General features: G+C 39.3%; 1 pseudogene across 1 annotated transcript; it reads right to left on the minus strand.

Moving 5' to 3' along the window:
* Positions 1 to 2655: 2655 nt before the first annotated feature.
* On the minus strand, positions 2656 to 15408 carry LOC307154785 (NACHT, LRR and PYD domains-containing protein 3-like; annotated as a pseudogene). Its single transcript has 7 exons — positions 15269 to 15408; positions 11783 to 12070; positions 8344 to 10168; positions 6980 to 7153; positions 5990 to 6163; positions 3927 to 3973; positions 2656 to 3842 (listed from the first exon to the last, which is right to left on the minus strand). The product of its transcript is annotated as an NACHT, LRR and PYD domains-containing protein 3-like (transcript).
* Positions 15409 to 15747: the final 339 nt, after the last annotated feature.

Genomic DNA, 15747 nt, shown 5'->3' on the forward strand with positions numbered 1-15747 from the left:
GTCCACGATCATCTCCACTGTTTTGAGCGTGTTCAGCTCAAGGTTGTTATAGCTGCACCAGACAGCCAGCTGTTCAACCCCCAGTCTGTAAGCAGACTCGTCACCATTTTGGATGAGACCGATGACAGTGGTGTCGTCTGCAAATTTCAGGAGCTTGACAGAGGGGTCTTTAGAAGTGCAGTCATTAGTGTACAGGGAGAAGAGCAGAGGGGAGAGAACGCACCCTTGGGGGGCGCCAATGCTGATGGTGAGGGTCCTGGATGTGAGTTTCCCCAGTCTCACTAGCTGCTGCCGGTCCGTCAGGAAGCTGGAGATCCACTGACAGATTGAGGATGGCATGGAGAGCTGAGTCAGTTTGGCTGTGAGAAGATCAGGGATGAAGGTATTGAAGGCCGAACTGAGGTCCACGAATAAGATCCGTGCATAAGTCCCAGGTCTGTCAAGATGTTGCAGGATATAGTGCAGTCCCATGTTGACTGCATCATCCACAGACCTGTTTGCTCTGTAAGCAAACTGAAAGGGATCCAGCAGGGGTCAGGTGATGTCCTTCAGATAGGCCAACACCAGTCTTTCAAACGACTTCATGACCACAGATGTGAGAGCGACAGGTCTATAGTCATTAAGTCCAGTGATTTTAGTTTTTTTGGGAACCGGGATGATAGTGGAGCGTTTAAAGCAGCAGGGAACTTCACACTGCTCCAATGATCTGTTGAAGATCTGTGTGAAGACTGGGGCCAGTTGGTCAGCGCAAGCTTTTAGACAAGCAGATGAGATGCCATCTGGGCCTGAAGCTTTCCTAGTCTTCTGTTTTTTGAAGACTCGGCTCACGTCCTCCACACAGACCTTAAGCTCAGGTTGGATGGCAGAAGGGGGAGGAGAGGGGTTTGCAGGAGGTAATGGTGGATGTGTGAAGTGCACATCAGAGCGGGTGTGAGGTGTGAGTCTGGGCTTCTCAAACCTGCAATAGAATGCATTGAGAGTGTCAGCCAGTTGTTGATTCTCCACAGATGGGGGCGATGGTGATTTGTAGTTGGTGATGTTCCTCAGGCCTCTCCAGACTGATGCCGGGTCGTTGGCTGAAAACTGTTTTTTTCAGCTTTTCAGAGTAGCTTTTTTTAGCAACTCTGATCTCCTTTGTCAGTCTGTTTCTGGCCTGGTTATACAAGATTTTATCCCCACTTCTGTAAGCATCTTCTTTGGCATGACGAAGCTGTTTGAGTTTCCCAGTAAACTCAAACAGTTTTTGTGTTACAGTTTCAAACCTGATAGCATAATCATGTGCTGATTTTGTTCCTCTCTTTATGGTCTGTGGTCCAGTCTCAGTATTTGCTTATGTGGATTTTTGCTGAGTTCATACTTCTGTAAAACAAAGTGTCTGATGTAGCCTATAAGATCTTTAGTAGAATTTATAATTCATCATTCAAATTGTTGTACTGCAAAGGTGTGGCTACCCTGATCTTAAAATATGTAAATAAAAGTTTTATAAAGATATATATATTAAAATAAACAATGTTAAATGTTCCAACAGTTTGTGAAGTATAATTTAAAATTTTAATTTTCTTCATGATTAATCAGCTCCTGTAATCTCCTATTAAAATCCATGTGTTTGTCTGATAGTTCTCTGTCCAGAAGGTGGCGCTAAATGATCATCAGATCGTCTAATCACAATCAAGTTAAGAGAAATGCTTCTGTTTATGTGTGCATAACAGTGTTATGACCTCTTTTCTCTAACGTTAACATTCATAGTGTCTTCAGTTATTTATTCATATGATAAACAAATAAATTAATCTGAATTCTAATTACAGTTATTAAATCAGTGATTAAACTTAAAGTACAAACAAGACTGCGTTGTTTCAGACTCATTATTTCAATAGGTAAACACTCAACCTTCTTCTAAGAAAATTTCAGGTAAAAAACAGGCCGAACCTTTACAGTAAACAAACGGCATCTAGAGGAACTGGTTTATTGCTTTTACATTCGCATTCCACAAACCAGTTCTCATGATAGGCTTCCACCACCCTCCTGTTATGCTTTTATGAACTTTTCTGATTTCATAAATTGAGATCAACACTAAGAAGCTGTGAATATTTACCCTGAGTTTATCTGTGATTGTGAATGTTCTAGACACTTCAAGACATTCGTCTCATCTGTGTTAAAGTATTTTTGTGTCTTATAAAGTAGTTTGTCTCGTCTCTGACAGTCAAGAGACGAAAGCTATTCATATATAGAAAATTCCAGTTCTAGTCAGTGTTTGTTTTCGCTAATCGATTTCCACACCCTTTAAGCCTTTCTTACAGAGCAATTTACTTTTTTATTGAAAATAGACCAACAGTGTATACAGTGCCACATTTCAATAAAAAGAGAATACAAAAAAAAAAAATTAGTAAAAAGAGATGCACTATCAACAAAAGTCTAAAATCTAAAATTAATGTAAATAGGAAAAATGTGCAATACTCACTCTTGAAGAAATCTTACTTGATACCGAAAGTTCTCAATAAAGACGTCACATTTGTTTTCATATGATTGACGGTTTAGTGCTTTTACACATTCATGTTTTACAGCATGTTTTTCTCAATGTAACATTTGCTAAATTTGTAGTTAAATAATATATTTACATTACTGTCAGGTGGAGAACAGAGGACCCAAGAGCAAAGTGCAGGTAAATAAATTCTCTTTAATATAACCAAGGTAATTGGCCACGATACGGGCAAAAGGCAGTTCAACAGAAATATTCTTCTTGATAATAAGTAACAAAAGTAGACAGGAGACCCTGGGCTGGATTGCAGTGGTCAGCGTGCAGACTCTGTAACAGTAGCATATAACGGGAGGCTGGAAGCAGAGCTGGGCCAGCCTTCAGCAGCAGGGTAACTGGGCAAAGCACAGGTTAAGCGAACATAGAGCCATCAATGAGAAAAGACCTCACCAAATAGGGTTCCGACAGGGCTCAGACAGGACTTGACAAAGTTGGAGAGAAATAGGAATCTCAGACATCAGAGAAATAATCTCGCAAGGTAACAGCCAGAGAGAAGGCTAGAAGTAGCAAACATAATCAAGAGGAAAGGGAGGACAGGTGTGAGAAGATCAGCGCAAGTAGAGAGAGCATGTGAGGAAATGTGTGTGTGTGAGTGTGTGTAAGAGTGTGTGTGTGACTAAATAGGAGAGAGAGAAACCAGGTTCATTACAATTACATAATGTATATAGTGATTTTCACAAGTTTCATCAAGCTTCTCCACTTATAGCCATTTTACCAAGATTATAATGGAGGTAGAAGCGTTGTCAATGGTGTCTCTGTTGTTAAATCTGACACAGACACAGTTCAGACCCAAAAACCTTAAATCCAGCATAGAGTGGTTCAGTGAATGTGGTGTTGTATGTGTATATGTGTGTGTGTGTGTGTGTGTCAGAGACACTGTAGAAGGACAGAGTGCCGGCCGACACGTCCAGATACACTCCTACTCTTTTAGATTGTGGTACATGGTTTGGTATGTTATTGCTCACATTATTGTGCCAGACAGTGAATGCTTTACTATTGCAGAAAAGGCACCAGGATTTGTCATTGTATCCAAACTTACAGACAGCCCATTCTTTCCTGCTGATTCCTTTATAGGCCACTGCTATATGAGCCCAGGAGCCCCGTTCATCGTCCCCAAGGCCCCATTCAACCTCCCAGTAACAGCGTCCAGTCAGACTCTCTCGACACAGAACCTGAGGAATACCAGCAAATCTCTCTGGATGATCAGGATACGGCTGACGCTCTTTCACGTATGTGATCTTTCTGTTCTCTTCAGACAGGATGAGTTGAGTGTTTGCTGTGTTTGGATCCAGTGTGAGATCACAGGCATCTGAACACAAGATGACAGATATTAAAAACAGTTTGTTAATCACATTTGTTTCATGTGCAAGAGTGTGTCAGGGGAAGAACCTACATTTGCGTAGTCCTGGTTTGATACAGAAGGGCCCTTTGTGATCCAAACTAAAACACAAACATACAGACAAAATGAACTATTAGTACATTGAACACTTAAATATAGAGTTGTCAAATTCATGTGTATTGCGCTTTTCCTAACATTCTAAAGAAGTTTCACATGTGTGTATCAATGTCTTAGTAAGAACCGATCAATGATTGTCAATCACAGAAAGCAGTATCTGCTGATACCAACATATTTTGTTGCACAACAGCACAACAAGTGCAGCACAAGCGCGTCTTTACACATCGTCAGCATGACCGATCGGTTTATGAGAACAGCAATCAGCGATCAAATCATTAGAAGTGATTATCCGCCGATAGCGATCAGTAGCCAATCAAACATTGCAAACATTAAGGTTTATTAAGGTTTATTTCCATGGTGACGCATATCAAGCTTGTCAGTCATGTGACACAATGCAGCCACAATATAACATATGTAAAGTATAACTTATGTATCGGTTTTGTTTAATTTTTTTAAAAAAAATCCAATATCTGAAATATCTGATATTCTGATTCTTAAATGCATGTAAGTGAATTTATGTTGTCGTTCAAACACCTAATGATCATGTTAGTTGATCTATAATGCTTGACGTGCGCTACCATGTTAGTTTGCACTGCAATGCTGAGAATCGGGTTGCATAAAAGCCCTTAAGTTAAGAAAACTGTAGTTATAAGGTTAAGGGTACTCTTAGTGAAACATGGGTTGCAAGAAAAAAACCTAGAGGTCCACTTAAGGAACCTTAAGGCTGTCATGAAGTGTGTTTCCTTAATTAATTGAGTTCCCTTAAGTTCTGTTATGTGTTGCAACAAAGTCCATTTAGCCCTGAAAAATTAAGGATCAAAATAAGTCCCAAATTAAGTCATCTGCTGAACTCAAATGTGATGGATGATTTCATGTTAATTGAGGAGGAGGGAGTGCCAATGTGAATTTTTAGTGATCAAAATAAGCCTGTTGAAAGTATGACATGAAACAGGGTGTATTGTCAAAAAATAAAATTGAATAAACACCAAAGTTTTCTTTTTTTTTTTTTTATCACAGTGGATTTTTTATCTCATGCCAGGCTTTAGTCTTGTGCGCAAGAGTGACTGATTATAGCGGCAGGTTTGGGTGTTTTTTTCCCCGTCTTTGAAAATAATAGTTTTTTTTGTCCTTGGTCCAGTTTGAGCCAGATTTCTTGTTTCCAGTACTGTGTAGGGCTGGTCAGCGCATAGGACCTGTCTAGGACACCGAACGCGTCAGTCAGTGAATCTAATCACCAAACAGGCAAAGTGGCATTTAAGGGTGAGTATAATACAATAACAGCGAGTTGGACATATATATTGTAATTTAATGGAAAACTATGTGAGTGGTGCGGCAGGATTTTGAGCACCATCCAGTGTCATAGCGGGACTTTTAAAAGCAATGTGCTCGAATTTTAACTCAAATATTGTAGTAGTACAGTTGTGTAAATGTTCAACTTGGTTAAAATTAGTGATCCGTTATGTTCTGTTTATTGTGGGAGATTTTGATGTACTTCTCCATTGCAATGTTTTGCCAGAAACTAGCTCAAAATGCTTATTTTAAACACTTAGGTAAGGGTGATGCTTAAGATGTTTGTTGCAACGGTCTTAAAGAATTCCCTTGCCTCAGGGATTTTCCCCCCTCAGTGATACCCTTACTTAAGAGGTTTCTTGCAACCAGGCTCAGACCTGTTAGGTTTACAAAAAGTAAATGGATCCACTTCTCACGAAATTAAGTGGCTGGTGAACTGGGTCTATCTTGATGTGAATAAAATTATGTTTGAAAAGGATTATCATTGCCACTTCCGCAGACATCAGTATGTTTTTATAAATTTGAAAACTGAAAACACTAGACAGTTGTGATACATAAGGGCATCCATTCTTTCCTTATGCATCCATTCTAGCTCAGCGCCAGCCAAAGCGAGAAAGCAGATTTGAATTTAGCATTTGATCACATGATGTACTTGAAAGTTCTAGTCACATCGGTGTGATTGTACACGTCAAAGGGATAATTGTCCTTACTTGAGTATCTGCAGTGAGCAGTTGTTATCCATCAGTTTGTCAGATAGCAGCTTGACTCCTGAATCTCCTGGGTGATTGTAGCTCAGGTCCAGCTCTCTCAGGTGTGAGGGGTTTGAACTCAGAGCTGAAGACACATAACCACAGCCTTCCTCTGTCACCATGCAGCCAGACAACCTACAGAGAGAGAGGATCTGAAATCTATTCTTGTTTTTTGTCATTTTTGGTCCTTGACAGCAACTTGGTCATTGTGCAAATTCTCTCCTTTTGTGTTGCACAGAAGAAAGTAAATCTCATATGTTTGAAACAATGTGAGGATGATTAAATTACACAATTTTCATGTTTAAGCAAAATCAATGCTTTTATGTTATAGTAACTTGTAAATGTAACCAGTGTAACTGCTGTAATTCTCATATGTTTCCACATTTGTTTTAATGTGGAAAACAGAAAATGTGATCCAATTGAATGAATTTGTCATGAGTTATTCCACTGGACTATACCTGGAATCTCTTATTTCTCTCTTTAATCATCACTCACCTTTTCTTCACTACTTCTCCCTATTATCATTTAAAGTGGGAATGTTTGTAACTAAGAGAAACACAATAGACCAGATACCTTTTTTTTTTTTTTAATCTGTCAAAATGATGGAAACTTTTGGAATGTTTTCATAATTCAGCAAATGGCAGAATTTTCACACATACTTGAACATTAAATTAATCAATCAAATTGTTAGATTGTGAGAACACTGTTAGCTCTAAAGTGACTTTTTCATATTAGTAAGGGAGACAGTGGCACATTTGTTTTACTATCAATGGTAGATCTATATGGCTGTGTTTACGTGTGGCCACTATGCCACTAAGGCAAAGGTGAGGTGAGCTGCTCCTCTTATCATAAGCTATTTAATGTAATCTGCTAATTGAAAAAATACATAGCATCCAGAGTATATGGCCTCTTATCAAAGATTATACATGGCTAAGTATTATTACTACACACCTGAGTATCTCCAGCTGACAGTTTTGGTTCTTCAGTCCATCAGAGAGAAGCTTCACTCCTGAATCCTGCAGGTCATTGTTACTCAGATCAAGTTCCCTCAGGACAGAGTTTGAGGATTTTAGAGCTGATGACACAATTTCACAATCCTGAGCGGAAAGATTACAGCCAGCAAGACTGAAAGAGAGTAAAACAATTTTACTGTGAGTGCAAAATCAGTAATAATGAAAATACACACCATTCAAGTCATGCAAAAAGATAATGGGCCCTATCTTGTATCCAGCGCAATTGACTTACACTGTACACTGACGCATGTATCATTCCTATTTTGCGCCCGCGCACAGCGGACTTTTCCCTCCACAGACTCACCTCGGTAAACTAGGAAATACACTTGTGCTCCCGGGGCGGTTCAGCGCAAAGAGGAGGCATATTCCGGCGCAAATGTTCCCTGGTGCTATTTTGCACTTTTAGAAAACAATTCCGCCACTGACCAGGAAAAAACTAGTCTAAAGTCAGTGGCGCGTTGCCCATGTTTTTCATATGCTATTTTAAGGGTGCATGCTTGGCCATAATCAATGTAGCGTGTGCACAACGCGCATGCACTTTGCTTATCTAATCTACACAGAAGCAGCAGTTTTCATTTTTGCAAATCATACATTGTTACAAGGAAAAATATTAGGTCTTGTAGGTCTTGATAAGCCTAGAGCTTCTACCTTCCCTTTTCGAACAGTGTGATTATTATGCTAAAAAATATTTTTGTTTTGTTTTGTTTTTTTTTCTTGTTTTTGTTTTATTTTTATTGATGGATATTTAATGTGTTGCTGTCTTTGGTTTAATTTATTTTTTAATTGTTCGAAACAAAGATTTCATTCATTCATATTAACACACGAGGGAAATCATTGTTGTGTCCATGAAGATGTGAAAAAATAGGCATAAATCTAGCTTACACATTTACTCAAATTATCATGCGCCTGTTTAACCAAAGCTAATTTGGGTGGGTTTCTCCCATCCCCATACAATGTCACTTCTCTGTCTTTTTACGGCCCTGACGAGAACATTGGTCTGCTCGGCTGTGAAGCACTCCTGCTCTTAAAGGGAATGTGAGATATCGCTCTGATTGGTTTATTTCACGTTACAAATAATAACCACACCTATGAATAATGATGCTACTTCAGACCAACCCATTTTAGATTTGCGTCGGGCGCAAGAGTCATTTATCCCGCCGGTATAATAGCAACAGCGACCAAGACCCGCCCACAAAGTTACTTTCGTTTCGCGCTTGATACTTGCGTTTCAGATCGTTAAAATAGGGCCCAATAAGTTCATAATGTAAAAAGGTCATAAATTTATGAGTACAAATCACTTACAGGGCTTTTGTGCAGTTGATCACAGCTGGTATCAGTCTTCTTCTACCCTCATCAGATGTGTTGTATTTCTTGAGGTCCAGCTCATCCAGCACCTCCTCTGACATCTGAAGCATGTAGGCGATTGTTGAGCAGTGAGCAGGAGAGAGTTTCTTTTCTGAGTGTTTATCTGATTTCACAAACTCCCGAATCTCTCTGGACAGAGTCTGATCTTTCACTTCCAACAGACAGAGGAACAAATTGATGGATCGTTCAGCGGAGAGTTCATGTCCATCTTTTATCTTCTCTTTAATGTACTGTGTGGTTCTCCGGATGCTCTCTGAGCTGTTCTCTGTGTGTGTCAGTAGATCCTGTAAGAGTCTCTGATTGGACTCCAGTGAGACACCCAGCAGGAACCGTAGGAATAGATCCAGCTGTCCGTTCTCACTCTCAAGAGCTTTATCTACTGCTCCTCTAAGCAAATTATGCATTGAATCAAAAACCTTAAGGGTCTCCACAGTGCTAATTAAATAGCAGTATACCACATGGAAAGCAGCGAGAAACTCCTGAATGCTCAGATGAATGAAGCTGTAGACTTTCCTCTGATGAATCACAGATTCCTCAAAGATCTCAGTGCAAATCCCAGAATACACTGAGGCGTCAGTGACATCTATGCCGCTCTCAATCAGGTCCTCCTCATATAACATCACATTGCCCTTCATCAGCTGTTTGAAAGCCACTTCAGCAAGTTTCACAATCACTTCTCTGTTGGACTGCAGGAGTTTTTCTGGATCTCTCTCTTCATACTTCTGATTCCTCATGTTGATCTGAATCAGCAGGAAGTGGATGTACATTTCAGTCAGAGTTCGAGGGTTTTCTGCACTCAGATCTTCTTCCAGGAGCTTCTGAAGCACAGTGGAGGAGATCCAGCAGAAGACAGGTATGTGGCACATGATGTTGAGGCTTCTTGTTCTTCTGATGTGTGAGATGATTCTGCTGGCTTGATGCTCATCACTGATTTTCTTCCTGAAATATTCCTCCTTCTGAGGGTAATTAAATCCCTGAATTTCTGTCAAACGGTTGATGTATTTGGAGGGGATCTGATTGGCTGCTGCTGGTCTGGAGGTGATCCAGATGAGAGCGGAGGGAAGCAGATCTCCTTTAATGAGGTTTGACATCAACACACCCACTGATGAAGTCTCAGTCACATCAGAAACTTTCTGAGCCTCTGAAAACAACAGTGTGATTCTGCTTTCATCCAGACCATCCAAGATGAATACAACTTTACACTGCTCGTAAATCTTTGAGTCCAGATCTTGAAGGTCAGGATGAAAGTCCTGCAGAAGACTGTGAAGACTGTACTGATGATCTCGGATCAAGTTCAGCTCTCGAAATGGAAGCACAAACATGAAATCTACATCCTGATTGGCTTTTCCCTCGGCCCAGTCCAGAATGAACTTCTGCACAGAGACGGTTTTTCCGATTCCAGCGATGCCTTTAGTAAGAACAATCTTGATTTGGTCTTTCTCCTCACATCCTGGTTCAGGAGAGGCTTTAAAGATGTCATTGCAGTAGATTGGAGTGTCTTGTGAGTGTTGTGTTCTGACTTTTTTTTCCATCTGTAAAACCTCATGTTCTTCATTCACTCCTTCTCTCTCTCCCTCTATGATGTAAAGCTGTGTGTAGATCCTGTTCAGGAGGGTTTCATTCACCTGTAGTTTTGTTCCCTCAAAAAATCATACTCTCATACTTGATCTTTATGCAGAATTTTTGCTGGTCTTTGATTGTCTGTAGTTCATCATACATTGGTTGAGGAGAATCCTTCTGCTGATCATCTTTTTTCACATTGCTGAAACAAGAAGAAAAATAAGTGCGTACAGGAGAAGAGGATCCACCACTAACTACAGAGATGCGTAATGTGAAATGATGTGCTTGTTGACTTGTTAAATGAATCAAACCGAAACCAGACATGAGTATACATGAACAATGAATGGAGATAAAAAGCTGCTAATCATTTTACTTTGAGTGGAATGTGTCGTGTTGTTTTTGCTGGCCTAATTATCTGCTAATGATATGTAATTTTTTGTAATCAATACTGAATATGATCTGCTTTTATACATGTACGTATTGTTAAAGGCCCTTGTGACATGTTTCTATAGCCCATAACTTACATTTTACGGCTGTATAGTTATTTATAAAACGGTTAGTTCCAGTCCTTGATTCTGATTGGTCAATAGCTGTGTTTTATTCAAGATAAAACATGGCTATGACCGCTTCCACCAACGGTTCTGTGTATTATTATTTATTCTCATTGGTATTATTCATTGAAGCTTACTGTATTATGTAGAGTAGAGTATTGAGAGAGAGAGAGAGAGAGAGAGAGAGAGAGAGATCAAGTGCTAGTGTACCTGCATTTAGATATAGCATTTTCCTTCAGGTCAGTCCTATGTCCGTAATAAAAAAAAAATCAATTTAAATGTCCAGTTCAATATCTTGTCTTTTTACCAGTTAAGGGGTTTTTGCGTGCCCTGACAGTGACAGCGCTATTCAAAATATTTTTTTTTGTCAGCTGCATCTTGCTCCTCCATGTTTCTGTCCTTTCAATATAAATGTCTTCTCAACTTCTCTACAGTCTTTGCCACCATTTAATGGCGTAATCATTTAACTAACGTAGCTGTTTACTGTCAGGGACAAATTTTTCAAGCGGAAGGAAGGCTTTTAGTGCTTTTACTTAATGAAAGTTGCATTGATACATATTTTTTGGCTTTAATATTTGTAATGTGTGGTAACCGTTTTATAAAAGCAATAAGGTACTCGAGACTAATGCTATAGTGTGAATAAGTCACGGCTGAAGGGGTTACAGGCACTCCGCTTCAGCCGTGACTTATTCACGATTATCACGATTAATGTGGGGAAGTCCATTCTACATCCTTTATAATGGCTCAAATATTTGTTAGTAATTGTCACAATGCATAGAACCATATATTGTATTTACTTGATATAATATGGCCTCTTCTATAGATTTGATATTTATGCAGAAAAAGTACATGTAAATTTAGGTTAGAAAATGTAATAATTTTAAGCATATTATTTTGTAATGAATATTCATGTCACACACACACACCATTTGGACTTTGTTTTCAGTTTGCTCGTTTCCCTTGTTTTAATTAATGTCGATTATTACAGATTGTCATTCAGTTCAGGTACTTGCCTTTAATTATCATCAGTTTCTAAGAATATTTAAGTTCATGCTCGTCTTCCTTTCGGTCTTCGGGTATTGTAAATGTCTACACATTGGTTGACTATCTTTATCATTGGTATTGGATGCTGTAGTGGATTTATTAAAGACTGTTTGGATTCATCGTATTTAAGTCATCTGAACAACATGCAACCAGGTCATGTTCACACATGAACTAATATGTTAAGTTAAATAACTAACTTGATCTAGCGTGTTTATACTCACATAGTATCAGAGGTCACTGGTTTATCACTGAGGTCAAGAGGATAATCCATGGATCTGTCACTCTTCATAGACACACAGCTGGGTTCAGGAGATCTCCAGGACTGAGAACATCCCTCCTCTGTTTTCTCACTGAGGTCAGGAGGATAACACATGGACGCGTCACTCTTCATAGACACACAGCTGGGTTCAGGAGATCTCCGGGACTGAGAACATCCTTCCTCTGTTTTCTCACTGAGACTCATTTTAGAAGCAGCGTCACTCCTTTTTCTCTCCAGAAAGCTATTAGTCCTGCCATACAATACATAGTTTATAAATGAGGAAAATTCACATCCATACAAAGACAAAAGACAGAGCACACTGAAAGGCCACTAGACATCATTCGTCTATATACAGCGCCTTTCAGCGGTGACTTATTCACAATACAGCACAGCCTCTCTTACCTTATTGCTTACCTATAAATTATAGAAAGTTAAGTGAGCATTTCTGATTTGCATAAACACTTTTCCAGACAGCAAGTGAGTCTCTGTTTAACTTCACAGATGCAGGCGCACCAAACAGATGGAGCGCAATAGAGAGAAATATAAAAAATTATGACTTATGAAGTAATTGTTGTTGGAAATTAAATATAGGTTTAAAATTCTTAATGTTACACAAGAAATTTTATTTTTATGTGAACAGTAATGGTAAATATACTATTGTAATAGAGTATGTGAATGGCATGTTTAATTAAGTGATTTTAAATGTGTTAAAATGATAAGCAATAAGTTTTTGTTTTAGAAAGTAATGTTTATATTTTATAACCCCTTTTCCACATAATGTATAGCATAGCCTTCACAGATGCATTTCATTATATTTTTTTTTCATAGCCTAATAACACTATTATTTATACCAATAACAGTACCGTTGCGGTGAAAAATGATCTCAAGTACTGTAACGAATAGTTATTCTTTCCCCCTCTGTCTACATAGACCTACTGTAGATTAATAATTTACCATGAGAAAATAATAACCTGCACATATAAAGAATTAGATGACATTGATGGTTGAGTAATTAATGTGGGGAAGTCCATCTCCATCTTTTGTAATGGCTCAAATATTTGTTATTAATTTTCACAATGCATAGAACCATATATTATACTTCGCCTCTTCCATAGATTTGATATTTATGCAGAAAAAATACATGTATGAAGTCATCTGAACAACATGCAACCAGGTCTATGACAGTTCACACATGAACTAATATATTAACAGTTAAATAACTAACTTGATCCAGCGTGTTTATACTCGCATAGTATCAGAGGTCACTGGTTTATCACTGAACTCAAGAGGATAAATCATGGAGCTGTCACTCTTCGTAGACACACAGCTGGGTTCAGGAGATAATAATGTTGATAATTGCATATTGTCGTTCAGGTCAGGAGCTTGTCATTAATTATCATCAGTTTCTTAAAATATTTAAGTTCATGCCACGGGCGGACTGGCCATCTGGCATACCGGGCACTTTCCCAGTGGGCCGATGTGCTTTTTGGGCCAACCGCCGAATGTTTTTTAATATTATTATTTTTTTATTTATTTTTTTCGGCCCATGAACCGGCCCATAAAAGTGGTAGGCCTAGATCAGTGGCCAAATGTTTTTTTTTTCACTTGACATTGCTGGCCCAAAACACTTTAGTCAAAAATATCACATAGTTTTTTTCCTTCTGACAGACGTGGCCCATGACACACGTAGCTCAGTGGCCCATTGGTTCTTTTCTTGATTGACACTGGGCTGGGCCAATCACATCTTTAAACACCTCCCCCTCTGGGCTCTGAGCGAGCGTGCAGTGTAAGTGTGTATCTGTAAAAATAGTCTGAGAGATGTAGAAGAAAGAAACGCAAGGAATGTACAGAGAAATAGCGTGAAAAAAAGATACAGGCCCTTCAAGCAGACGCTGTAAAATGTGTCAAAATATAGCTTTGTTTTCTGCAGCAGCAGGAACTTAATCAGCTCCAGTGATGATGATGATAGTGAGGAGGATCAGGAGAGAGATGAGAAAGTGTAGAGCCTGCGGTAAGAAGACCTACCTTCAAAACACTTAGGCTATGTCAGGAGTGTAGGAACCGCGTTTGTAAATTATTTTTTATGCCAAAATAAAAGCTTGATGCAGATTCCGTCAAAATAAAAGATCATGTGCTTATCTCTTTCCAAGTATAGAAATTAGTACAAAACTAATTATGAAGGTTTCCTTCATTTTTCAGTGCATTGTTTTAAAATATATGGCTATTACTGTCATGGGATTAATATTATAACTATTATTATGTAGTAGTGTAATGTAGACAGACACTGTAACTAAAAGAGGTTTGAATTTTTCTTTGTTTAATTTGTACACTGAAAATGGGTTGGAGCTTTTCATTTTGAACTCTCAAAGTGCACCAGATTGATGAATTCAACATTAAAATGCACAAAATTTTCTTACGGGGGGGGGGTGCTGGACCCGCCTAACCCCAAACCCGCCTAGAGGGACAGAGGTCCACTCACCACAGCTTTACCAAAAATCCTGTGAGAAACACTGGTATTGCAATGACAATGCAGCTTATAGCTTGTTTTTTGGATTCATCACTGTGGAGTATAGTTCAAATGTATTAATAAATTACAATTTTGTACTTATTTCATCTGTTAACTCTCACTCGTTCCTACTCTCATTACATGGCATTACTGATTTTAAGGAATAGGAGTTGGTATACATATGTAAGGGCGTGCAAAGATGGGTGGTGTTTATGATCATATAGTGGGCCAGTCTGGGCCAAAATGCCAGAGCCGATTTTTTGTCCCAGTCCAGCCCTGGTTCATGCTCGTCTTCCTTTCGGTCGTCGGGTATTGTTAAAGGAGAACTTGGTAACTTTTTTAACTTAATAAAACTGTCTAGAAATCATTTGGATGGTTAAACAACCTGTTCTGGTGATATTGGTGACTTTCCCCGCTCCCCCCAGCGTTCCCAGGCGGAAAACCAACCTTGCAACTTGGGGACTACCGTCCCGGCAAGATAGAAATTGGAAGTCTCGTGAGAAGCGAGAACGAGAACGAGCGCGAGCGCGAAACACGAATTGCTTTACGGCAATTCGACATAAACACACACGCATGTATGATGTATTACCAGATTACCCACCTCGGGAGACATAGCTCCACACGATACAGTTGGCTTGCTCCGATCAAAACAAACGCACATGAGCAGCGGTAGAGAGGGGGAGGAGGCCGCCGCAAGTGAGTTTTTTACGACCCTGTTGTGAAATATACGCCCCCCCACAGCTGTAGGGGGAGCTCGTGGGGAAAACATGCGACAACAAAAGGGAAAATCAGCGAAGAAGTGACTAGAGTTCGCTAGAGTTGCCGAGTTCTCCTTTAATATCTACACGTTGGTTGACTATCTTTATCATTGGTTTTGGAAGCTGTAGTGGATTTATCGTATCTTCCTCATCATCTAACTTGATCTAGTGTGTTTATACTCACATAGGATCAGTGGTCACTGGTTTATCACTGAGGTCAAGAGGATAACTCATGGATCTGTCACTCTTCATAGACACACAGCTGGGTTCAGGAGATCTCCGGGACTGAGAACATCCCTCCTCTGTTTTCTCACTGAGACTCATTTTAGAAGCAGCGTCACTCTTTTTTTCTCCAGAAAGCTGTTAGTCCTGCCAATACATAGTTTATAAATGAGGAAAATTCACATCCATACAAAGACACAAGGAAGAGCACACTGAAAATCCACTAGACATCATACATCTATATACATATGCACATCACAAACAGCTGTTCTATTAGTTTACTTTTAACCCTCTGGGGTCTGGGGTGTTTTTGGGGTCCTTGAGATGTTCTGACATGCCCTGACATTTGTGCTTTTTTCAGTTGCTTATAAACATATTAATGGCAAAAAAAAAAAAAACACTATTTAGCACAAACAGGGCTACCATAATATGTGAGCAACA

The sequence above is a fragment of the Squalius cephalus genome (assembly GCF_949319135.1).
Source record: "Squalius cephalus genome assembly, chromosome: 2".
NCBI lineage: Eukaryota > Metazoa > Chordata > Actinopteri > Cypriniformes > Leuciscidae > Squalius > Squalius cephalus.